The 25681-nt window shown below is 43.4% G+C and overlaps 2 pseudogenes across 1 annotated transcript in view; both read left to right on the forward strand.

The window, feature by feature from the left end:
- The first annotated feature begins 1253 nt into the window (after positions 1-1253).
- The window catches only part of LOC147431398 (cytochrome P450 724B1-like), a 50635-nt pseudogene continuing 26207 nt past the window's right edge, over positions 1254-25681 (forward strand). The window contains exons 1-6 of the transcript XR_015185757.1: positions 1254-1563; positions 1789-2119; positions 2456-2608; positions 18917-19168; positions 19685-19771; positions 19862-19940. The product of XR_015185757.1 is annotated as a cytochrome P450 724B1-like (transcript). The remainder of the gene's footprint in view (positions 1564-1788; positions 2120-2455; positions 2609-18916; positions 19169-19684; positions 19772-19861; positions 19941-25681) is intronic.
- Positions 13707-14378, forward strand: LOC147431399 (uncharacterized; annotated as a pseudogene).

Consider the following 25681-nt stretch of genomic DNA (forward strand, 5'->3'; position numbering starts at 1 on the left):
GCACCTCATGAAAAATAATGTCTATGAGAAGCTCCCAAGTTTGGTATCAAAGAATGCTTTGCAACATGTAGATATATTGATGCTTGTTAAAATATGTCAAGAGATTGTGTTATGCATCACTTTAAAAATTCAATAGATTATACACGTAAGAAGAGAGTATTGATAGTGTTCCACACGGAAGAGAAGATAGCCCTATGAGAATAGAGGTGATGTGTCTTTCGGACCGCAAACAACATGCGGGTCTCACACACACACACACACACACACAGTGGAGCTCTCCTAAGTTTGTTGAACAAGGGCTAGCACCTCATGAAAAATAATGTCTATGAGAAGCTCCCAAGTTTGGTATCAAAGAATGCTTTGCAACATCTTAGATATATTGATGCTTGTTAAAATATGTCAAGAGATTGTGTTATGCATCACTTTAAAAAATTCAATAGATTATATATGTAAGAAGAGAGTATTGATAGTGTTCCACTTGGAAGAGAAGATAGCCCTATGAGAATAGAGGTGATGTGTCTTTCAAACCGCAACAACATGTGGTTCACATACTGTTAACTACTATGACAAGGCCAACCAAGCAAGACTAGTTCTTTTGTTCTTGAGACATACATCTATACTTTTACTAACTATGCAAACATTGTTTTGCTAATAAGTTTGGATTGGGATTGGTACACAAGAAGATTTAGAAATTTTCTCATGCAGGAAAAGAGAGTCTTTTTCAATGTTTTTCATACAATGCATAACATCATGAACTTTTTCTCGAGAGGCACCGCATGCCTAGCCCCCCCACGTCCAGGTCGGCGCTCCCCAGCCCCCAATCGTACCTAGCCAGGTATGCGGTGCCTCCCTCATAGAAGTTCATGATGTTGAGGTAAGCCACAATGTGGGGATTATTGTGAGAATTTGTCCAAAACTTCTTGTGGTAGGGGGTAGCCAAAGGCACTACTCCCCAAGCATTTGGTGGCACAATTTCATGGACTCAATCAAAAAGTTCCACGCGTGACTGCCATACTATTAGGCTCGTGAGTTGTGACAAGTGAATAAAATTGAAGTCTACTCTACCTGTGTGGAAATGTAGTGAAGCAACAAGGGGGGGTGAACTGAGGCACTACATTTTGCGTCCCTGGCATAAATGGGCAATATACATTAATGGAGTAGGAATACAGACTACCCTAGGCTAAGGCCGTACTGCACAGCGTAATAAAGTTGGAAGTTGGAAGGGGTGATGCACCGATCCGGGACGGGTCCATAAAAGGAGGGGATCCACCTTCGCACTTCGACGTTGGCAAGTTGGCGATGGACACCCTAGTTGATGTCCGCTTCTCTGCATGGCAACCACTGCTGCGGCTTGCTGTCCAGCTAGGCTTTCCCTTTGTGGGAGCGCTGCTGTGCTGCGCTAGCTTGCTTTACGCTTGGCACTTGGGATCGTACAGCAAGCACAAGGCTGGCAAGCTCCCCCCCGGAAGCGTGGGGTTGCCTCTGCTGGGCGAGACTCTTCACTTCCTCTTCAGCAAGGGCCCATTGGCACCCCGCAGCCTTTCTCTCGTCCCGGCTTCGCAGGTACGTCTATACTCTCTATCTCTCTCTCTCTCTCTCTCTCTCTCTTTTTCTCGCGTCTAGCGGAAAACGACGTCTTGGGTTCAAGACTCGTCGAGTCTTGTGGAATTGTTTGGCCATGACGTCTCACTCTTCTCTCTCTCTCTCTCTCTCTCTCTCTCTCTCTCTCTCTATCTCTCTTGTGCGCGCGCGCACACACATATGCAAACTAACACCCTCGTGTATCAGATACGGGACAGTTTTCAAGACCCATCTGCTTGGACGCCCAACTGTTGTGTCCATGGACCCCGAGCTCTCCAAATTTCTTCTAGCCAATGAGGATAAGCTGGTGAAGGTCTACCTTCCACATTTCATCACCAAACTCTTGGGACCCACAGTTTGCCTACAAGGTGCCAGCCATCGTGCGTTTCGCGAGCTCGCAAACCTGAGTGTGAACTCCAATGCCATCCAACGGCAGCATCTGGATGCTGTGCAAGAGCATTACTTGGCATGCCTCAGGTCCTGGCATCAAGGGCCCTCGTCTCCAGCTGTTGTGGAGGCCCAGCAACAATGCAGAGAGGTACTACACTGTTTTTTTCTAATTGCAGTTTCGAACAGAGTCTCACAATAATTCCCACATTGTGACTTACCTCAAAAACAGGATCTTTGAGAGGCACTGCATACCTACATACATTGGGGCAGGGCCGTGGCCCGGTGGTCCATTGTATGCGGTGCCTCTCAAGCCGTAAGCCATAGCCTCGAAGATATGCATTGTATGAAAAACATTGAAAAGGAAGTCTCTTGCTGAAAAATTCTGAAATCTTCATTGTTCATGTACACCTGAAGCTTTTCTGCGAAAAATTTGTGAGTTCACATTGATTTTTTGCTTCTTTATTGGTGCATCTATATTGTGCAGTGGGCATTTACCTACTCTGTGAAATACTTTCTCGGGTTGGAGCATGATGACCCGATCACCGCAGCACTCATGCAAGATTTCTTCCTGCTTTTAGATGGTGTTGCTTCAATCCCCATTAACCTACCAGGAACAACATTTAACAAGGCCCTCAAGGTAATCACCATGTTTATTTTTTCTATTCAAAAGTGAGATAGGAACTATGGAGGAAGTTTGTTATTGTTATTGTTTATTTGTTATGGTGTGTGTGTGTGTGTGTACCTAAACCGTGTTTATCAACTCCGAGTCAAAGCAAAGCTAAAATTGGTAACTCTTTTTGCTTTGGTTTCCTCGATGTTTTCAAAGTTATCCATTGCAGTAAAAAGCTCCTTCCAAATTCAAGATAACATAAAACTAGTATGCCTTGATTGCTTCACTATGTACATGGAAAGAAGTGATAATAGTATGGATTTTACCGCAAGGTGTAGCTTTTGGTGATGGCTCCATAGCATCTCTCCTCAAAGATTCCGCCCAAAACTCTGTGACCTCGCATCACAAAGAATATTGTGCATTAAAAGATGCATGGAGGTGAAATATATTAGATAACAATAAAGATTGAGAGAGATGCTTTTGTGCATTGCAATGTTTGTGCCCAAAAAGAAAAAGAGAAACCATACATATGTATGGTGTGGAGTTTGGCAACCGTTCTCCACATTTATAATAAAACCGTAGGGACGTGTCCATTTTCTCGTCACTTTTATCTCCTCCAGTGTTGAAGGGGGATTTTATGCTTCTTTGATATTGGAAGGATTTTTTAATGAAAAAATATTGTAGTTGTACAAGGAAGAACTCATTACCGATGTTTTATAAAACATGTATCTTTTCACATTGCCAGGTCGTGGTGTATTGTCCGCATGTCCTTTTGTTGAGGACAACAAGTCTTTGTCACCTTTATCTAAAATCTTTTCAATAAAAATGGTTGGTTTAATATGTACATGATGTAATCTAAGAGCTTGAGATCACATAGAGGTAATCAAAACACAGAATACAAATTTACCTTTGATACCCGTCGCTGCATCGAAACACAATCTTGGATGGATCATTGTTAGACCTTCCTTGCATTGTTCTATCACCTTCCAGCTAGTATGTGTTATGTCATCATCATCCCTTCTGCAACTTCTACCAACATGTTGTCTGTCACATTCACTTTTTCTATCATGCCTACCATTACCTACACTACTTTTAATGTTCGTGGTCCTAGGGTAGGTTGAATCTACCGAATTGTCCGTCTATAAGCTCACACACATACACAAAATCGCAATATTTTGGGCACCTCATGTGGCATTCATACACATACACTAACTCATAATATGTTGAGCACCTCATGTGGCACCTCATGTGGCATACATATTGATCAAATCATAGCCAAGCAGGCTATCTTTCTCCAAGAGTCCTCAAGTATGCTATCTTTTTGCAAGAGCCCCTCGCCTTACATTTGCAAAAAACGGCCTAGAGCTTTCTGGCATTGTCCTTGGGAGCAAATCCCACAATCAAGAGAGAGGCCATTGCTCCGCATCTACCAAAAACGGTCTAGAGCTTTCTGGCCTTGTCGCTATGGCGAAAATCCTACAAGCAGTGCATTCCAAGAGTCCCTGCTCAGGACAAGGAGTATTTTGAGAGGTTTTGGTGCTCTCCAAATTGCACGACATCTAGCAAACATGTTAACCAAGGCATTGCCAAGCATGACATCTTTTTCAACAACCCATGACTAACAATATCAATGTGAATTTTTTATGCCCATATCAACATCTTACATCGAGTCCCAGTTTTTCAAGATGCATGCGTATGTGATTGCATCAGGGGAGAGGCCCTCAATTTGCATCGGTTGCAAACATTCTAGAGCTTCTTTACCATAGTTATTATGGGAAGTCAAGGTATTCCAAGAGAGGACATTAGCAAGATGGGGTTTTGGATCAGTACATTGATATTGCACAACATGCATTTGCAGTTGTGGTCTCTTCAGGGAGGCATGCACCATCCTGTGGGGTGGAAGCTGCTAATAAGATCATCGTGAACTCTTTTGCCCATACCAGCACCTTGCATGATGCGAGATGCCTTCAAGATGCACATGTAGGTGATTATATCTGGAGCCTTGAGGTTCTCTCATCGCATCTGTTGAAAACAGTCCAGAGATTTCTGGCCCTGCCCAAACTTGGGTATATCCCACAAGCAATGCACTCCAAGAGACAAGATTTTGGACAGGAAGTTGATTCAACCGTGTTGATTTTCTCTCTCTCTCTCTCTCTCTCTCTCTCTCTCTCTTGTTGCAACAAAAAATAGTCCATAGCTTCCTAGCCCTACTCCTGTTGGGCATATCCCGCAATCAATGCACTCCAGGAGACAAGAATTTGAACAGAAAGGTTTGTTGATTAATCTCTCTCTCTCTCTCTCTCTCTCTCTCTCAACATTGTTCCCCATTCCCACATAGGCATAGGCTGCTAGTAATGTAGTTCAAGGGATACTACTTATCATCTAAATGTGTACATTATGAAGCTCTACACACTTGGCATAAATAGTACCAAAAGCATGCAAGTACTTTGACTCCACAAACCCACGTCTATGAAGGCGATTACCGATATGAACATGGTGGATCAAAAGGAACAGAAATAGTGCCAGATGAAGCCCCAACAGAGTTGGCCAGATAATGAGAATCTATATGGGGCACATGTCATGATGTCATATTGAAATACACAAGCACTCTTCCATGCATACTACAATAAGTTATTGCTCCACCATGCATTCTGGAATATGCTAGTGCTCACTTCCATGCCTTTGCTTCCTCTCTAACTCAAGTAGGTAGAACATTTCATAGTCAAACAAAAAACAACATTCATAATCAACAATAAATTGCCCTACCTATCGAATGTCATTGCAATTCTAGTTCGAAACAAAATCTGTACCAACAATTAAGATTTGTTGTATTAGCTCCATTATGCATTCTGCAATAGGTTACTGCTTCTCTTCCATGCCTTGTCTTTCCCTCTCACTTCTAGACATGTTGAGGTAGGCCGAAAATAGAAGCATGCCATTAAAGCCTGAACAACCCTTGTAAGATGAAATTTGACTCCATGATCCATGCTCCACATCATAGAGAAGGAGAGCACTATAAAAGTCCTTCCTTATACTCATCTAGATAATCAACAGCCATCATACATATATGCCTTCCATCAGTAGCAAAGGAGATGTCATGCTCACTAAGAAAATATGCATCGTATGGTTCAACAAGCTCTCTGGCACACCACCATCTTGCTGCAAACTGACCCCAGCATGCTTGAGAACAATCATTCTCGACCTGAAGCTTACATACAAGCATACCCTCTACTAGTGTGTTTTAGAAAATTCGGAGCAAAAACCTTTTTACAACTCCCATGTATCTGACTTTGTGTGGTAGCCCTAGAGCATACACCTACCTTCAGCACTTCCCTAGAAAGGATAAAAAAACAAGTCAGCATTGGGAATAACGCAAATGGATCTGCAATCTTCTTCCAATCTCCTTGATGAAAGGGCACGGACACTTGTGACACATTGTAGACCATGCAGCAGATGAGGCCTCCAGCTGATGCTATTTAGAAGTTTTCGACAGTCCCCGGTTGTTCGTAGGTATACTAGTAAGGTAAGCTGATCATTTGGGAATAAGTCAAATGGATCTGTAATCTTCTTCCAATCTCCTTGATGAAAGGGCACGGGCACTAGTGACACATTGTAGACCATGTAGCAGATGAGGCCTCCAGCTGATGCTATTAGGAAGTTTCTTGTAGAATAGTCCCCGGTTGTTCGCAGGTAAAAACACAAGCGATGTGAATCAGTTGTGATTGCGTTGGAAATGTGGCGAAAGCGATGAAGGGGAAAATCGAACCATCGATTGAGGGGGGAAATATAGGTGGTAAATTCCTTAGCAAATAAGTTGGAGCATGGGACCTTCCTCACCACTTGATGTTCTACATTACTTGAGGGGAGTAGATCCAAGAGTTCCATGCCCAGGACACGCATAGCAATTGATAGATGTAGGGGGAGGGCCACACATGGTAGGACATTGTACAAAACAACGTCATCGGGCAAGACTAGCTTTTGCTCTGGCTCCTGCTTCTCCTGCTGACCGTTGATCCCCCTGTCGGCCACATTGGAGGGCTCCTGAAATCCCCTCCTACTTTGTTATTTTTGCCCTCCTCCCCTTGAGGCTTTGGCACACCCTTTTCGTCGGCCTTCCTATATTTTCTCCAATTTCTCCTTGTGGTCTCGAGTGGTCATCCTCTTCATTCGGCCTCTTTCTCTAGCCGAATCCTCCTACTCTGCGTCCAAGGTGTCGATCTGCAAAACGTCACCTTTGTGTGTCGTTTGTGATTGGATGCATAGCCCTCTCTGCGGAGACAATGATTGGTCCACCACAGAGAGCCCAATGATCCCTATTCGTGACGGGCTATTGAATTTCCATGTAGCTTTTCTTGGCTACTCTCAATGTACAAACATTCTTCTATCTCTCTCTCTCTCTCTCTCTCTCTCTCTCTGCAACATGAAATGCCCCAGTTGGACTTATCCCGCGGTCGATGCACTTCAAGAGACAAGATTCCAACTAGGAAGCTCTCTCTCTCTCTCTCTCTCTCTCTCTCTCTCTCGGAAAACAGTCCAGAGCTTCCTGGCCCCGCTCCTGTTAGGCATATCCCGCAATCAATGCACTCCAATAGACATGATTCGGAACAAGAAGCTTTGCTTCTCTCTCTCTCTCTCTCTCCGACTCTCCGAAAAACAGTCCTGAGCTTCCTGGCCCTGCCCCTGTTAGGCATGTCCCGCAATCAATGCACTCCAATAGACATGATTTGCTCTGTATGTGTTTAAGTGCGCGCGCGCGTGCTGCAGAAGACTACTCACCTGATTCTCTCACGGAGTCTCTCTCTCCCCGGCTACCATTCCTTTTCCAAAATTACGCGCGTGCTGCAGAAGCCTATCACCTGATTCTCTCTCCCGAGTCTCTCTCTCCCCGGCTACCATTCCTTTTCCAAAATTACCTCACCATCCTTCGCCCTCTCTATTCTTTAATAGTTATTAACTCCATCCAATGAGATGCTACCAAGTGGCGTCAGTCTTCTTGAAGCATTCTCAAAAACGATTTTACATAATCAAGGTAGAAAAAATCTAACTTATTAATGTCTTTGAAAAAGTATATTTAATTGGCTTAATTTTTTCCAATCATTTTATTCAAAACCCTTAATCATAGTTGGGACGGAGCAAATATAACTTTGTCTCTTTCTATTGGCTCCTATGTTCTAACCATAGTCACCATCCACAACGAAAATAATAGAATTGATTAAAGCCTCATATTCTGGAGTTTTGATCGAAACCAAACTAGTCAAGAAATGGCCTTTTTTTTAATATATAAAATCAAAATTAAGTACAAATAATTTGACCCCATGACCAACCATGATGCACGATTGAAGCCAAAGAAAATGCCAAAAGTAGAGATACCTTCAAAAGCGACAAGAAATTAATACAAAACACTTCAAGCGTTGGTACACAAAACTTTTGACAATTAAGAAACAATATATATTTTGTTTTGGCCAAGATTAAATGGCATTTCTTATTACTACTACTAAAACGGCGCCGCGTTCGGAGGCGGCATGGCCCCTCTTATCCTCAAGCCTCGTGCAGAACAGCCCGTACCGTTGCACAATGTCTACCATGCCAACCTTTGTGGGCGCAGTGTATGCTTAGAGAATGCAAGCACATGCATAGGTAGCACCACAACATTGTGACATAGAGAACATCTGCAGAGACACACCAGCTTTTAATGTGTGCTACCAGGAGCACCTATAGCTCTCTCTCTCCTCCATGGTGGTGACAACCTGTAGCTATACTACTCCCTCTGCTCCATATAGTTAGCCTCCAACCTACCTTGCATGCATAGAGCTTGGCAGCATCCTCCATTGCTCGCCCTCAAAACCCCTTCCGCCACTGCATCAGCATTGCCCGGATCTGCGTATGCGGTTTGTTGGTTACTTACAACCATCCTGTGGTGTTGCTCCCACGTCCTCTGCAGGCTATTTTTTTAAGTTTTTACACTATATTTTTCATTATTTTCAAGCGGAATTTCCCCTTTTCCTTTGCTCTCAACTAGCAGTTTTTAAATTGAAAACGTAGAGCAATGGAGTGGCCCAATATCTGGGGTGGCCCAAACTCCAATCTCTCTCTCTCTCTCTCTCCTCTCTCTCTCTCTCTCTCTCTCTCTCTCTCTCTCTCGTCATTGAGCATGGGTGATTCTCTACGGGAGGTGATATGCAAAAGCAGCCCACGATAAGTGCGAGCGAGCTGACACATGTATCTGACACATGTATCTCCTCTCTCTCACACGGTTACAACAGGTCCCCCCTCCCTCTCTCTCTCTCTCTCTCTCTCTTTTGTGGCACTCAATGCTCTCTCTCTCTCTCTCTCTCTCTCTCTCTCTCTCTCTCTCTCTCTCTCACACACACACACACACACACACACGTGCGTGTGCGGGTATGTGCGACCCTGAAGACCCTCCTGCCCCCCCTCTCTCTCTTTTTTCACAAAATCCTTGTCTCTACCTCTCTCTCAGCGCACAGTTGCAGGCAACACATCCGGAGGTGGCCGAACTGCTTAGAGATTTCCATGTGTCGGGGGGGAGGGGGAATCCCTCCCCCTTTTATTCACTCTTACTAATGGTGTGTGTGTGTGTGTGCATCTCCACATGAAACATAGTATTTAAGTACAATGGGCATTGCCTCTGGTGGCACCACTGGTTTCGGCAGCAACATAGCATCACATCTCTCTCTCTCTCTCTCTCCTCATCATCATCACATCATCAAAGCATCTCAGTTCTCTGTGTGTCTCTACCCTTCAAACATCTCTCTCTCTCTCTCTCTCTCTCTCTCTCTCATCATCATCATCAAAGCATCTCAGTTCTCTTTGTGTCTCTACCCTTCAAACATCTCTCTCTCTCTCTCTCTCTCTCTCTCTCATGTGTGCACTGTGTCACCAATGTTGTCGGGCTGCACGGAACACTTACCTGCAGAACAGCATGAGCATGCTGCAACACATGTCCGGGCAGGGGCGAGAGGGGGAATATTTTCCCCCTTTATATATAGTTGCTAACCTGACGTGTGTAAAACTTTAGCAATTTGCGTCTCAAGAATCTGGTCGAGATTTTACAATTTTAGTCAGTTAAAAATACATTAAATCCTTATTTTTACAAACAATGACTGAATGGAGGAGTGGAGAAGAAATGTTCACCAAGTTTGGATGAGCAAATGACCAAGTCTCTCTCTTGTGCGCATGCATTGGCCTGAAGCAATTGGAGTGAGCTACATGGAACATACACATGCGGCACGTCCTGGCAAAGGGAGGGGAGGGAGAATCCTTTCCCCCTTTATATATGGTTGCTAACCTGACAAGTGTAGGAATTGAGTAGTTTGCATCTCAAGCATCTGGTCGAGATTTTATAATTTTAGCTAGTTAAAAATACACTAAACCTTGGCTTTTATGTGGACAATGATTAAAAGGATGAGTGAAGAAGAAATATTCACCAACTTTGAATGAGAAAATGAGCCAAATGGGGGCTGCTTTTTCTGAGGCTGTTAGGACGCCAGGTTTGAAAATGACATTGGTGCCTCGATAATAGTATGATGCTAGCTGCTTTCGCACTAAAAGGCAGGATGCTAACCTCTCTAGTCCTCCTCGAGATGTGTTAATCTATGTGATCCCTAAGTTCACTCCACTGGAGTCGCCTCACTCAGTGGACCACTCAATGCAAGCCGCCCTGCCTAGTTGTTATGATAGGAATGGTCATCATCAATTCTTGTTCCTAGAAAGACAGTCTCCGCCACCTCCCTATCTCTAACGCAAAGCACCATCTGTCTGCTCAGTGTATGATCTCTCTCTCTCTCTCTCTCTCTCTCCTCTCTCTCTCCTCTCACTCTCTCTCTCTCTCTCTCTCTCTCTCTCTCTGTAGTGCTCTTGGCACATACCTTAGAAAGATGCACAAAAGCTTATGAGTGTCTTTGAACGCTTTTGCCTACCTAGCGGGCTGATCGTGAATGGATCCAAAACCAAGGTTATGCTTGTAAAGACCCTCAATGATGAAAATCCATGCATTGTATACAACAATGAGCAACTTGAAGTAGTTAATAGCTTCAACTTGAAGTAGTAAATAGCGTCAAGTATTTTGGCCTTGAGGTTCCGTCCAATCATAGATGGAAGGATTGCGCAATGTGTCGCTTGGAATTCGGAAAGAGGTCTTATTATGCATTTGAGAACATGTGCAATGTTGGAGAGATCAAGTGTTGGGCTCTCAAAAAGCACCTCTCTGACGCATTGGTGACACCGGTGCTTCTTTATGGAGTGGAGGTGTGGGGTGGTAGCATCAGGAAGTCTACTTGAAAAGAGTTTTGAGAATATCCAAAAGCGTTTTCTCACCAACTTTCTCCAAGTCAAGACACAAACACCCTACATGCTCTTACTTCTTGAGTCCGGATCGCTTCCCATTGAGGTCTTGGGCATGCAAAGGGTTGTGGAGTACATGCTTAAGACACAAAGTAGCCCTTTGTATCGACTTCCTAGAAACACATATGAAGCAAGTCAAAAGGTCCAAAAGACTAAGTTCGAGGTGGATACTTGACATCAAGAAATGGTTTGGAAGATGGGATGCATGTCACTTGGTCAAGGATGCGTGTCGATCGACTCCCAAGTTAATGAGGCCTTCTTACAACGCCAATGTATCACGGCTTGGGAGAAATCTGGAGGTTCTCTCGCTTTAGCCATTACATTAAACACATTGGCCCCAACTACAAATCTCTCTTCTTCTCCGAGCGCGGTAGCCGAACGCATCCCTACATCCTTGAGCCCATCCCATTGAGTGCAATCCGCACCATTGCAATCCGCACCATTGCCTCCATTCGTCTTAGCTCCCATTCTCTACGTTGCGAGACAGGACGTTGGGGCACTCACAAGGAGTTTCATCGACTTTGCACCTTATGCCCTCGTCAAGTGTGAGAGAGTGAGTACCACACACTACTTGAGTGCTCAGCTTTTGACCACATTAGATCCTCTTTTTCTCATATATTCAGCCATGAGCTCTCCCTTCATACCTTCCTCTCCCAACCATGATATAGACTCTCTATTGCGACGTTCATTTCAGTCATTTTTGAGCATCGAGAGTCACTTATGACTTCCACTCACACAATGTGACATGTTCATTTGGTCTCATAGGTCATATTTGATCTCCGAGGATGATAATAGAACTATCTATCTCTTTGTCTCTCTCTCTCTCTCTCTCTCCCCCCCCCCCCCCCCCCCCCCCCCAAATACACAGTCAGACGGCATTGGCAGGATTCGCATGATTCTCTCTCTTTCTCTCTCTCTCTCTCTCTCTCTCTCTCTCTCTCCCCCCCCAAATACACAGTCAGACGGCGTTGGCAGGATTCGCATGATTCTCTCTCTCTCTCTCTCTCTCTCTCTCTCTCTCTCCCCCCCCCCCCCCCCCTCCCTTATGTATTGGGAGGAGGGGCTTTAACGTCTCTCTCTCTCTCTCTCTCTCTCTCTCTCTCTCTCTCTCTCTCTCTCTCTCTCTTATGTATTGGGAGGAGGCCCTTCAACAATTTTAGTGAGATAAAAATACATTAAACCCTATTTTTTAACAAACAATGATTGAATGGAGGAGTGGAGAAGAAATGTTGACCAAGTTTGGATGAGCAAATGATCAAGTCTCTCTCTTGCGCGCATGCATTGGCCTGAAGCAATTGGAGTGAGGTACATGGAACACACATTCGACACGTCCTGGCAAAGGGCGGGGAGGGAGAATCCTTTCCCCCTTTATATATGGTTGCTAACCTGACATGTGTAGGAATTGAGTAGTTTGCAGCTTAGGAATCTGGTCGAGATTTTATAATTTTAGTCAGTTAAAAATACATTAAACCTTGGCTTTGATGTGGCCAATGATTGAAAGGATGAGTGAAGAAGAAATATTGACCAACTTTGGATGAGAAAATGAGAAAAATGGGGGCGGGGCTTGCTTTCTTTGAGGCTGTCGGGACGCTAGGTTTGAAAACGACATTGGCGCCCCGATAATAGTATGATGCTAGCTGCTTTCGCATTAAAAGGCGGGATGTTGACCTCTCTAGTCCTCCTCGCGATGTGTTGATCTATGTGGTCCCTAAGTTCACTCCCCTGGAGTCGCCTCACTCACTCGGCCACTCAATGCTAGCCGTCATGCCTAGTTGTTATGATAGGAATGGTCATCATCAATTCTTGTGCGTAGAAAGACAGTGTTTGCCACCTCCCTATCTCCAACGCAAAGCACCATCTGTCTGCTTCAGTGTATGATCTCTCTCTCTCTCTCTCTCCCCCCCCCCCCCCCCCCCCCCCCCCCCCCCCCCCCCCCCCCCACACACACACACACACACACAATCAGGCGGCATTGGTAGGAATCTCATGATTCTCTCTCTCCCTCTCTCTCTCTTCCCCCCTCCCCCCCAATGTATTAGGAGGAGGGGCTTTAACGTCTCTCCTCTCTCTCTCTCTCTCTCTCTCTCTCCTTATGTATTGGGAGGAGGGCCTTCAACAATTTTAGTCAGTTAAAAATACATAAAACCCTTTTTAAAAAAAAACAATGATTGAATGGAGAAGTGGAGAAGAAATGTTGACCAAGTTTGAATGAGCAAATGACCAAGTCTCTCTCTTGCGCGAATATATTGGCCTGAAGCAATTGGAGTGAGTTACGTGAAAAATAAGCGTGTGTGTAAGATAGAGGGTCAAGTGGAGTAGTATCTCCACAATCTCGAAAAAATGAAAATCAAAATGAAAACACTCATTGTGTGGTGTGTGGTCGTGTGTCCGACCACCTAGTGTGGGAGGACACTTCTGCTGTTCTTGGCATGTAGCCTTTCCAGTGCTCATTATAAGGAGCTGCCTCACTCGTTGAGGGCAAGCTTAGTTTGGTCCAGTCTCTCTCTCTAAGTGTCTTGTAGTGAGCACACTACATTGGTGGAGGCGGCGGGCAAGGGTTAGTTAAAAAACCCTTTCTTGGTTTTCTTGGGAAGCCAAAGATGGCGATCTTCTCATGGGATACAGGGTAGCAAAGCCTTCTGCGATTCCGGGTGATAGCACCACTCTCTCAGCCTGTGCTAACGCTGAAGCCATGCACGCAGAGCTATACGCCATCAAATAGGCCTGCCAGGCCTCGCAAGCGGTGCAAAGCCCGTGGAGGGCAATGTGGAAGAAGAACAAGCCTCAGCTGGGAGTGACGGTGGCGCTTCAAGTCTTCCAGCAGCTCACAGGCATTAACACGATTATGTTTTATGCGCCCGTGCTTTTCCAGACTGTGGGCTTCAAGAGTGACACTGCCCTCTACTCAGCTGCCATCACGGGGGGGATCAATGTGCTCTCCACGCTTGTGTCGGTGGCACTTGTCGATCGGCTGGGCCGCAGAAAGCTACTGCTGGAGGGCAGCATGCAGATGTTAGTGGTGCAGGTTTCCATCCGAGTTTTGCTTATGAAGTCGCTGAAGGCAGGGCTCTTGCCACCATCAACGCCCACATTGCGATCTGTGAAATGCATGAAGGTGGAGGATCAAGCAGTTGGTAAAGCGAAAGCAAGGGATACCACTCAACCTAAATTGGAGTCCACCAACATGGACGAGGTAGAGTATGTGAATAAGGCATACCCAAGGTCCATTGTTGAGGTCGATCCTGTGACTGTGTTTCGTCGTATAATAGTAGAGAGACGCACAAGCTTAACCATGGCTAGGGCAGAGCAGCAAGAAGATGATGTGGCCATCAAACAATCCACGGCTCCCCTGCCTTTCATCCTTGACAGCAAATGGTCAGACGCAAGCGAAGGACACTATCAAAGCTCCCGAAAGCAGATTTCCCTAGTGAAGTGACGGTGCCAGCGAAGATACCACTGGGACGTAGTTCAAGGTGCTGCCCAAGACTTAATTGATTGCCTATCAGGCCGCTGATAACCTTTGCATGCTCAATGATGCTCGATCACAAATGTCGAGTTCTAGAAGAAGGACAAAATCAAGAATCATATTCAAGGGTTGTTCACAGACATAGGAGTTGCTGCATCTTTGGTGCAGAGGTGCCTAGTCTTTTCATTTGCCAATGTAATAATCGAGCTCCATGATTCAGTTTCAGTTTTAAGGTCTCTTTCTTTGTAGTAGGTTTTTCCTAGTCTTTGTCTTACTCGATCACACCGAACCCCTTTATAACGATGATGTATGTCGCAAAAAATTTCGCACCCAATCCTCAGTCAGTCCTTCCTCATCTTGTCCATTTCATATGGATAGCGACCTAATGTTTGCACAAGCGAGATGTATGAGTTCCATGCCTTGATGATGATCGGCATGATGTCGAGTCTAGTCCCCCAAGCTCAGTTTCTTAGCCCCTAAGCCGTTGTATGATCACTCCCTCGAGATGAGGCGTCGGAATTGATCTCTCTTGTGAAGTCCATTCTCAACCCAACATTGTAAAAAGATGTCCATCTTTTTCTCCCTAAGGGGGGAGGTGTGGTTTGTGGTCGTGTGTCCGACCACCTAGTGTGGGAGGACACTTCTGCTGTTCTTGGCATGTAGCCTTTCCAGTGCTCAATATAAGGAGCTGCCTCATTCGTTGAGGGCAAGCTTAGTTTTGGTCCTGTCTCTCTCTCTAAGTGTCTTGTAGTGAGCACACTACAATAGAAGTGTAAAGTAAAAAGATTTTTTATGTCCGTATAAATAGAGATGGTCAAGTGCACCTTATACATACCTAAAGGGAGAGAGAGGAGTCTCCCTTAGATTCTCCCCCATCTTCTTTTGCTACATACAGAGGTGGAATCTCAATCAGATTCCTTGTAGACGATGAAGACCGTCCTTATGACGGAATATGTAGCCGGATCCAGCTTCTACAAAGTCTAGGGCAGGATTTGAACTCGAGAATTTCATAGTTCTGTCCTTCGTCATTCACGCTAGCAATCTGAGCAATCTGTGCTCTCGAGTCTCTATTCCTTCAAATTTACAATTATAAATGATTGCACGATCGTTTAAAAAATACATTGTAGCCAAGATCCCCCCTACAAAAGTACAAAAGAAGAAGAAGAAGAAGCAGCAGCAGCTCTCCTGCAAGAGATAGGTTGTAGACGAGTTCAACCATTTCGAGCACACACGTCCCACCCTTCTCCTCGGCGGGTCCCTTGCTACGTCCCGCATGCACTTCCCCATGTTTGCGCCTTGAAGGCTGCTGAAAACAGAGGTCTGTGAGAGAGAGAGAGAGAGAGAGAGAGAGAGAGAGACTTGATCTCCAAGGCATAGGGTGGAGTTCCCCAGAGAGACAGAGAGAGCCTACGCTGCCTCTGAAACAGCGAAGTCCGCCGACAGCATGCTGTATGAATGATGTGTGAGAGAGAGAGAGAGAGAGAGAGAGAGAGAGAGAGAATCTCTGCCAGATTTTGATAGATTTGACGCCTCCGTACTTTTTTGAGGCCTCCTTCATTGGGGAGAATCTCGTATTCAGAACCATCGCCGAACCACGCGCATAGTAGTAGGTAGTAGCGCGCTGCGCCGCATACCGATTTAATCTGGCGCTCTCTAAAAGAAATTCATTACATTCCGCCCGCCACCCCTTCATTTTTACCCCTTCTTTGCTTCACCTGCGCCTCCCCTGCCTCCATCGTCTCCTCGATCCCATCCTTCTGCCACCTTGTCTTCCCCTGCCTCATCTATAGGGACAGTTCTTAACCTATGGGTCCTATGTTCTTTTGTCATTGAATCAACTCTTGTTTACGAAGACACTAATTTACATTATATTCTTTTTGTTTCGTAAACAAATCGTTTGGGATAAACGCGCTACACCTTTGTCTTGGATCTGACGTTAGTGTTCAATTGTCCGTCAGTCGTTTGTACGCACTCTTATTCTTTCATATACAACGAATAAAGAGCTCCTCACTCACAATACTTCCAGAGGTTGCTCCACCCACACTCTTGTGCTCCTCCTCTTTCTCGCACACACCACACCGTACTGCGCACGCATGCATCCGCCAAGTCGTAGCGATGGCAGTCCCTCAACAACGACGGAGCTCGACGATTGGTGGCATCGGATAGGCAAGAATTCGGTGAGCTTTGGCTACACCCGGAGGAAATCAGGTAGATCTTGACACACAAGTGTGTGGGAAATTTGTTGAGAGAATTAGGGATCTCTACAAAAATAGAGCATGGGATCTTCACGGCATCGAGTGTAGAGAATTGGAGAGCAGGAGTCCAAAGGCAATTGATTGCAAGTAGGAGCTCGAGAAATAGAGCAGCAAGGTGTATGGGAGCTCGCCAGCAAACGGAATCGGGCTAAGGGTCAAGTTTGAGCTCGGACCAAGCAAAGGGTTCCCTGTCTTCTCCTTTTTGCTTGCATTTCGAAAACAAAGGAGAAGACGAATGAAAAAGAGTGCAAAATTCTCTTGATTGCATGGGAGACTCTACCTTGAAAGTATTTTTTTCGTCGTATGATGCTCAACATTTTCATGAGTCAGTCATTAGAACAACGGCTTGTTTAAGAACTGTTCTTCTATAGGGAAGGGGAGTAAAGTAGGATATCTCCCAATTGACTTGGAGTACATTAAGTTACCCATCTAATTTAGAGAACATGCACATATGCCATAGCATTATCGTCTACATCATTAGTTCAAGGAGAATCTCTGTGGGATTCTCTCTGTGGGATTCCTTTGCCAGGCTTGCTTCACAAGCGGAAAAGGCCTCCGTTGGAGCGGTTCCCATGTGAGCCCTCTTCCCCAACTCGCAAGCAAGTCGGTACCTCCTGCCGCTCTTCTCAAATCGACCCCCCATACCTGATCTCCCCTTTGCGGCCATCGCTGCGCTGGTGCCTCCCTCCCCTACTCATTGCCAATCCACATGCTCCCCAACATCCTCCCATGCCCCCTCACGACCTACGGACCTGAGATGTCCACTTTGAAGCCCTGATCGACAGCTTTGCACAGCTTTTTCTCGTCTCCGCCCTTTCGCAAAATTGCTACCCTGTGGCTTTGGTGCTGTTTAACAACAGTGCCAGGGTGAAAGCATGTTAACCTGTCGCGCTTTTTGTGCTAGTTAGCGATTTCAAGTTAGCACATCTTCAAAAAGTTGGACGTCCGGTAAATTTTTTATAAATAATATCAAAATTTGTCGGAGGTTGTACATTTGGATTCCTTGTTTCAAGTGTTTTCTATTGATATATTATATGTCATAGATCTTGGAGATGTAGCTCAAGTTATTGTATTAGTTAGCATATGTCAAAATTGTGCTAGTTAGCATTGTCCGGGACATGAAAAAGCATGACAAGTTAACATGCTTTCATGAGAGAGAGAGAGAGAGAGAGAGAGAGAGAGAGAGCGACACAGAGATCGATCTGTCGACGAGAGAAAGCATGACTCTGTTGTTCGTGCAGTCCTCTGATGCTCTGTGTGTCCCGTAGCTCTTCCATACCATGCCTTCCGCTCTTGCAGAGACGAGTCCACGAACACACTGCATGTGCATTACGCTCTTGCACCTCCATGCCAAACAGACAGAGGAGAAGCGAATGACCACGGCCTGGACCCGAGCTCAGCCCGCTGGCAAACCAAAACAAGATGGACATTGTCCACTTTGAGCATTAGAGTAGTGCGAGAGAAAGATAGTCGACCTGATTAGAGTGCAACAGAGAGAGTGAGAGAGACAGGGAGAGAGAGCCGCCTCTAATCGTGTGCAGGAGAAGAAAAAGAAGAGGAGGAGGAGAATTTTAATGTCGTGGGAAGCTATCCCGAGATAAAGAGTGACCGCTGACAAATGTCAAAACAAATTTAAAAACAAGAAGATCCACGTCTCCACCCTCTCTTTTGCTTCCATTCTAAATTGGCATCTTCGTGAGATTCTTTCCAAACAAATGAGAAAAAGATTATAGGGCATACTCTTTTATACTCGTTTGGCATACATAAAAGCTTGTAAATAGAAGTTCTACCAATAATCCTCACCGATCACATTACCTTTTTACATTCTTCACCGACATGTTGGTTAATTATAAAAATTAACTTGTAATTTATTTTTGTGATTAGAAGGGAAAAATGGAATTATGCCCATCCATAGGGAAGGGCATTGCTTCCCGCTGCTCGTCTTTTGACCCACCTCACCTATCTCAACCTACAACCTCTTGCGTTGTTGCTCGACCGCCACTTGCCCCCTTTCCCCAGTCATTCACATACGATCCAAAAGGATCTTTGTTGATTCCACTTAAACAAATCAGCCTACATTGACACCTATTTGTTATATGCACATGCATCCCAATTCTGTATGCAAGGTCAACTTTTTAAATCAAGATTTAGTGTCACATAAGTGTATGAATGATAGGATAGCTCTACATCTTCTTGGCCATTTGTTCTTGTAAAGGTTATCTTGTAAAGTGTTTCTCGTGTCTTTTTTGCTAGGCTTCTAAAAGAATAAACTTTACAATAGGAAAGCTAGTTAGGTCAAGGAGACTTGAACCTCGAAAAGAGGCCAAGGATTTCCTTGACATCCTTTTGAAGCGAATTGCCGGAAGTGGAGATGAGTATGGTGGGCTACATGTTGCAGATTGGATTTATGCATTTGTGTTGGCAGCTTATGAAAACACTGCGATACTTTTTGCGAATATCTTGAAGTTCCTCTCTGAAAACGAACATGTCATCCATGAGCTTCAAGTTAGTGCAAATCTCTCCCCCCTCTCTCACTATGTTTAGGAATACAAATCACCAGAAGATTTAGAAAATTTTTCATATAGGAAAACAGAGTCTTTTTCAATGTTTTTCATGCAGTGCATAACAATATCATAAGCTTCTGCTCGAAAGGCACCACATACCTATCTAGGTACGATTGGGGGCAGGGGCCGACGGTCCCTCGCCCCTAATAGTACCTAGCAAGGTATGCGGTGCCTCCCTCACAAAAGCTCATGATGTTCAAGTAAGTCACAATGTGGGAATTATTGTGAGAATTTGTCCAAAACTTCTTGTGCATGTGTACTAAACTTATGTTCATTTATGCATGCACGCGTGCGCGCACACACATATTCATCACTAACATATTTTAAGTCGCATAGTCTATCTATCTAGTATCTACCAAAAATGTGTATTCTTGCTTATGGACAAGTAGATCTATAGGTAGCTAATAAATGGATGGATAGCTTGATTTGGCCCCCCTTGATCTATGATATTTTTTAGAGGGAGAATTTTCCCCTTCAAAAAACCAAGCCGAACAACGAGAAGCTAACATGGGAAGACTACCAAAGTATGCGCTTCACAAAAAATGTAAGAAAAGCTTTGTAATTTGTCTTCCTTTTGCATTGGTTATGTGGAAATGAAGGATCTATCTAATGAGTTCATGTATGTTCTGTGAAGGTGGTGAAGGAGACATTGAGAATGGCCAGCATTGCACCATATGTTTTTAGACTCTCCCTTGAAGACATTTGCTTTAAAGGTGACTTCCCATTCACTTGAGGCAACTTTTTCTATTTGCATTAATTCACATGATCCAAATATTTTTTTTTTAAATTAACATATCTCTTACTAATGTCCATGATTAAATGCCTTAGACTTGCAAAAGATTTACTTTATCAAATGTATAAAAGCTAAGGTGTAGTTTTTAATTTCTCTGTACTATACTCTTCATCTCCAAGTAATTTTTAGCACATGTAGAGAGGCTCGAGCAAATCGAGAGAGATTAGAAAGGTATGGGAGTCCCACACACAGAGAGAGAGAGAGAGAGAGAGAGGTTTTAATGTTGTAGCAACAATCCCGAGAGATCTCAAAGATCTGTCGATGAAATCAAGGCTTCATATACAAGAAGCAATTGTGATAAACAATCTATCACACTTGGGTGATATAATTAATCCATTTTTTTCTTCTTATTTTCACACACACACACACACACACACACACACACACATATATATATATATATATATATAGAGAGAGAGAGAGAGAGAGAGAGAGAGAGAGAGAGAGAGAGAGAGAGGACTTCAAAGATGGTAGTGACTAACTCTGTAGCTATCAACTTTGCTCGAAAGATGTATTTTTTGGAAAACTTGGAGAACCCCACATATCGAATATTTTAGAGGTCAATTGCCTAAATTTGAAGGTTTTCAACACTAAATTTCTTAAAGTTTTCTCACCTTCAATTTTTGAATTTATAGGTGAATTTCAATACTTGTATGTGGGATTACGCTTAACCTAGGGTTTCTTTCAAGTAATGGAACTTCTGAGCTTAATGAAAAATTTGGATCAAATTTGGGCCATCATCCATCCCTAATTTTGTGATCATGTAGGTTAACACACATGTAATCATATATTCACTTAGGTTTTTTTTTTTGGGGCAAAACTCACGATTGTGAGTAGATTATATTAACATAGCAAAAAAATTACAAGTTCTTGCCATGCTCAAGCCGAGCTGTTCAAGCTTCCCTAGGTTACCACTACATCGGTTGAAAGGGGAGCCACCCCAGGCAAGTGATTAGCCAACCCTTTTACTCAAGAGAGCCCATATCGGCTACATCCTTGCTCCACTCATCAAAGTTGAATTGTTTCCCAAAGGCCATGACTGCCTTCCTACTTTCTTGGACTATCTTGGTGAATTTAGTTGTTTCCAATGTATTCTCGAATATCCGATCGTTTCTTGCCTTCCAAACATGATGGAAATAGAAGTATCTCACCATTTGCACGACTATGAGAAGTGCCTTACTCTTGAACACCTTACCTCCCCAGAATAGATCATTCTTGAAGAAACCTATTTTCCAGGTTTTTTGGACCCATTTGCAGATTCTCCATGCTAGCCCACAAATCATTGGGCACTCCTTGTTCAGAGGTGAGCGAGGTCGTCCCTAGCTTATCTACATTGTGGGAATTTGTCTGGACCAATTCCCCTGGAAAATACCTTACCCCAGTCAGCATGGATCCCTATAGAGCCTTCCACACAAAAAACTTCATCCTATGTGGGTCGTGGCCATGAAGGCTGCTATATATTGTTTACAAGTGTCTCCCATCTTGACTCCGATCAGTTCTTCCCCCATTGCTTGTTAAGCAATGTGAACCAATCTTTTTAATACATAAGTAAATAGTACATTTCCTTAGTTTGAGGTTTAAGGAAGTGTCTGTTCTTAGGCCACTGCCACGCGTTTAGAGCTCTACTCACTAGTAACCTTTTTGTCCCATTCAGATTATACTGGAGAGCTAGATGGTCTGTTTCTTTCCAATTGCAACTATTGTAATCCCAGAGTTGACCAAGACATTTGATACCTTCGTTATTAATTTTCCTAGAAACTTCTCTCCAGAAAGGGGTTTGCAGGATGCTTCCGACCTTGGGGACTAATGAGTTATAGAATTAAAAAAGTATCTAAACAACTTTCCCCTTTCCAAGGACTCTATGGTCCTTTTGAATTTTCAAGCGAGTTCGCATGTCATACCTGCAAGTTTGAGAATGGCCCGCCAAGAAGCAAGCAGCTTGTCGTGTACTTCAAGCCCTTTCCACAGTCCTCCTGCCATGCATATCTTAGAGTACTCCATCATAGCCCTAGCCATAACATCCCACACCTAGTCCTGTTTTGCGAGTGCAACCATAAACTTTGTGCAGAGGGCTTCCGCATGAATGCTAGGATTAAGAATCCCAAGGCCGCCTTGCTCCAAAGGTTTGGCAATCGTGTCTCCCATTTAGCCCACTTCCTGGGGCCTGAGCCTTTAATGTTGTTTTTCCATAGGAATCTCTTAGTTGATTTCAAGAACCCTTTCCAATTACACTTGGCCATCTTAAGCAATGGCCCATTGAAGGCTAATTAGGGGAAGGAATTGATGATCATGATTCTGCTCGAAAAGGAGAGGAGCACGTTCTCCCGCCTTTACATCTTGCTCTTCACCTTCTCCAACACCCATAGGAATCTTTTCTTTTGGGCTACATCAACCCCATAGGGGCTCCCAAGTGCCAAAAAATGTTCCCTTTTGTTACAATATTCCCTGTCCACATTGAAAGGTGGAATGAGTCATTTTCAGAGAGATCAATCTTGACTTTTCAATGCTACCCTTTGATTGTGATGCTAGAGAAAACCTTGCAGAGCCTTCTTGATGTCCTGAGGCAATCTCTGAGAAAGTGCAAGGTGTCATCCACAAAGAGCTTAGCGAGAAGTTGGTCGTTGTTAAGAAGAGTTAGCCCTTGATTCTCCTCTTTAGCTGCACTATCTTCAAGTAATGTAACCAGAGGATGGTATCCAATGACAAACATTAAAAAGGAATGGGGGCAGCCATGCTTAATAAATACTTTTACCTCAAAGGCCCCCACAATCCTTTCATTGAAGAGGATATTTGATTGTCTCCTAGTATCAAGAGTGTTGACAAGTCAACACATCCGAGGCCGAAAGCCTAGCGACTTCATGACATCTTCAACAAATGACCATGTAATCTTGTCGTAGGCCTTATCTATATTGAATTTTAGTAGAACACACTCTTGCTTAGTGACTGAAGCATATTCAATACCAACCATTGCTGCTAGAATGTTGTCATATATTGACCTTCCCTTTATGAATCCATGCTAGTGAGGGGTGAGGACTTTGTATAAGAGGGGAAGAGCTGCAGGTCTATAGATTTGGCATTTATTTTATATGAAACCGACATCATCATTATGGGGCATCGATGATTCAAATGGGAACAACATACTTGTTTATGGATGGGCTTGATGAGGCCTCTTTTAATCCTCAAGTCCAACACCCCATCAATCAGGTCTTAATTGGCCATTTGTGTGATTGGATATCTTGGATCGGTGAGTGCCTAGAATTGGCTTCAAAGAGGGAGGTCATTCTTTTGACACTCCCAATAAGAGTCGATTCGGCACCTTGCACCTCCTGGTAGTGATCATTGGGTTGGCCTGTGATTTGCGAAGGTGGTTGAACATAAGTTGATCCATTTCATCCAGATCCTTAACCTCATTTCCATTGCCATCGATGAGCGAGTGAACCAGACCCCTATTTCTTTTGACTTTGAGGGCCCTAAAAACATGTGCATGATTGGCCTCCTTCTATTGAAGAAGGTTTCTCTAAATAGACTTTTGGCCTTCCTCACCTCCTCCAGTTGGCGGTCAGTTAAGTCCCTTCTAGCTTTGAGCCATTTTTTGTGATATGCTTTCGAAGCAGATCGTTCCTATTTTTTGATGGTAAGTTGATAAGAAGTTCCACTTCATCAACGAGTTGCTTGCATCGTCCCTCTTGGTATTTCTTCCTTGGTCCTGCAATATTTATGGCTTTTTGCATACTCTTGGTAAAGATATCCCAGGTCCTAGGTCTTCCTGAGAAAGGGAGCTAGCTCCAAGGGATGCCACATTGGCGAGATGAAGGGAAGAGAGATTGGAAAAGACATGATTTTGATTCTATTTGCATGTGTTTGTAGCCAAGTTGCTCAAAATCCTATCTTTTTGGATTACATAAGGAGTCCTTAGTAAAGCGTTGGATTTTTGGTGCAATTCTGGAGTACTGGATAAAGCTTTTCAATTAGTGTCACATAGCAAAGAACTTTCTTTTTTAATATTTCTTCTAGGTCTTTTTGAGATGTTGAAATTTGTGTACCTTTCTCTTTAAAGAGGATCATATACAATCTTTCTAATCTTCTTTTACCCCTTTTTGGTCTGCAGAAGACCATAGTGAGGTGGGTGGATTTTGGGTGCAAATTGTAGACCGTGGATGTAAGTTGATCGAATGGAGGACACGTATACAATTGCTTGTTTTTTAATATGTTTTTAAGGTTTTTGTGAAAGGTGTTGACATTTGTGTACCTCTTTCTTTAAAGAGGACCATTGAAAATTGGGTCACACAAAGTCTTTTTCGTCCTCTTCCACTTTTTTTTTTGGTTATTTTAGTTTGTAAAAAAATCATGGGCTCCATTTCATTAAAAAATTATTTATCTTTGTTATTTGGATTGCTTTAAAGAACAAAGCATCAGTAGCACATTCATAGAATTTGATCCTATGATATGAAATAATGTAATATTTTGATTTGTAAAAAATCCTTTTTATTTAAGACCTCTTAAAAGGACATGATGTGAAATAATGTAATATTTTGATTTGTAAAAGAACCTTTTCATTTAGGACCTCCTAAAAGGACATTTCATGATTTTTTTTTAAAATTCTTATTGAATCTACTTTTTCTTAAGAATTTGTTAATTATTATCTATGCTTATTCGATCTACTTTTTAGTTTGTAATAAGGTCCTTTGTTTTGTTGTTTTAAAAAAAAAAACATTTTTACTTTATTTTGTTTTAGAATGTCAATGTGATCTTTTGAGCTTGTTTAAGTAGATCCATCTTAATAGACAAGGCATTTCTACTACTTCTTTATAGAGTTTAGAAAAAATAAGTGTCATCTTAAGGATGATTCATTTTTTTTTCAATTTGAAGGCCATAAAAAACTCCCATTTTTTTTCAACATTTACACAAACTTTAACTCGCTATTTGTTGACCATTTCACCTCTATGTAGATGTGTGTGTATTTGTGTGCGGGGGCCGGGGACAAAGGAAAAGTGCATTTCCCATATCCATAATCCGTTGTCGAAAGCAGTGGTGCGGACCATACCGATCGATTGACTAGTTTGGAATCGTTAGCTTCTTACGCCCGTGTCACATTGGGACATGCAGACAACGTTTATTCTCTTCCCAACCAATCAACGGATGTGTCGATGGAGTCAGTTGTCACACTGGGATGATGTCCATGTTTCCCCAGCTTAGTTGGTTGTCTAGCTTAGCGACATACTTTTTCCAAAACTATATCAGCATCCCATGCCCCAACACTAATCCTGCCGTTTGATTGGACGCATAACAACTTTTCTAATTTCTTGCACACGCTCAGTGTGATAGCATTTGTGCTAGCTATTGTAATCCGAACTCTTCTCATGCAAGGGCATGTTGATCATGGTCATCCAACGCATGATGGACATGCAGCCCAGTGTGATAGGAGCCTAATTATGTGTGTATATAGACAATACAATTCTATATCAAAACAATACAATTTCACAATTGATTGAGACCTACTTTCGATAAATCTTCCCCCTCCCCCTTACCTTCGCCAGGCCATTGTGACTCCTCACCTTGTTTTCTCAACATGCTAGAATGCTTCCAAGTGGTTTTTCAAGCATTATTTTTTAATGTTTTTGGAAGATATTGCACTCTAAATAGTTTAGTGTTACACTTTTT

This window comes from Adiantum capillus-veneris, chromosome 21, assembly GCF_014529385.1.
Source record: "Adiantum capillus-veneris isolate H3 chromosome 21, ASM1452938v2, whole genome shotgun sequence".
NCBI classification, from domain to species: Eukaryota; Viridiplantae; Streptophyta; class Polypodiopsida; order Polypodiales; family Pteridaceae; genus Adiantum; species Adiantum capillus-veneris.